The 587-nt window shown below is 73.4% G+C and overlaps 1 protein-coding gene across 1 annotated transcript in view; it reads right to left on the bottom strand.

The window, feature by feature from the left end:
• The window catches only part of MAP4K5 (mitogen-activated protein kinase kinase kinase kinase 5), a 57,958-nt gene extending 57,734 nt beyond the window's left edge, over positions 1 to 224 (bottom strand). Inside the window, exon 1 of the mRNA XM_027662531.1 lies at positions 49 to 224. The gene's annotated coding sequence lies outside the window, so the exon portion shown is untranslated. The remainder of the gene's footprint in view (positions 1 to 48) is intronic.
• Between the last annotated feature and the right edge of the window lie 363 nt (positions 225 to 587).

Raw genomic sequence — 587 nt, 5'->3', positions numbered from 1 at the left:
CCAGCTGCGGGCGGTGGGCCGGGGCGGCCAGGCCGGGCCGGCTCCTACCTGCGAGCCGCAGCCCTTTGTCCCGCCGGAGAGGGAGGGAGGGAGGGAAGGAGGGAGGGAGGCAGAGCGGCCGCCTCCTTCTGCTTTTCCCTCCTCCTTTTCCTCCTCCTTCGCGTTCTCCTTCCGCGGCCGAGCCGCGCCGGGTCCGCTCGGGTCGGGACGGGCCGGGCCGGCAGCGCCGCCGCAGCGCCCCGGCGCGGCCACGGCCGGCCCCGCTCCCCTCCCGCTCCCTTCCCTGCCCTGCCCTTCCCTTCCCTTCCCCTCCCCGCCCGGCCCCGCGGGAGGGGGAACCGCTGCCCCGGGGCTGTTACCGGGCGCTGCTCCCCCCACCCCCTCCCGCGGCCCCGGTGCCGCCGCCACGTCCGGAGCCCGTGGAGCGGTGACAGGATGGTTTGAGTTGGAAGGGATCGTATAAAGATCATCCACCTCCAACGCCCCTGCCATGGGCAGGGACACTTTCCACCATTCCCAGGTGGCTCCAAGCCCCGTCCAACTTGGCCTTGGACACTTCCAGGCATCCGGGGGCAGCCACAGCTTCT

Source organism: Corapipo altera, unplaced genomic scaffold, assembly GCF_003945725.1.
Source record: "Corapipo altera isolate COAL_440 unplaced genomic scaffold, ASM394572v1 169, whole genome shotgun sequence".
In the NCBI taxonomy this organism is placed as follows: Eukaryota; Metazoa; Chordata; class Aves; order Passeriformes; family Pipridae; genus Corapipo; species Corapipo altera.
Note: the sequence above shows the minus strand (reverse complement) of the source record. Positions and strands in the feature narration are given on the sequence as shown.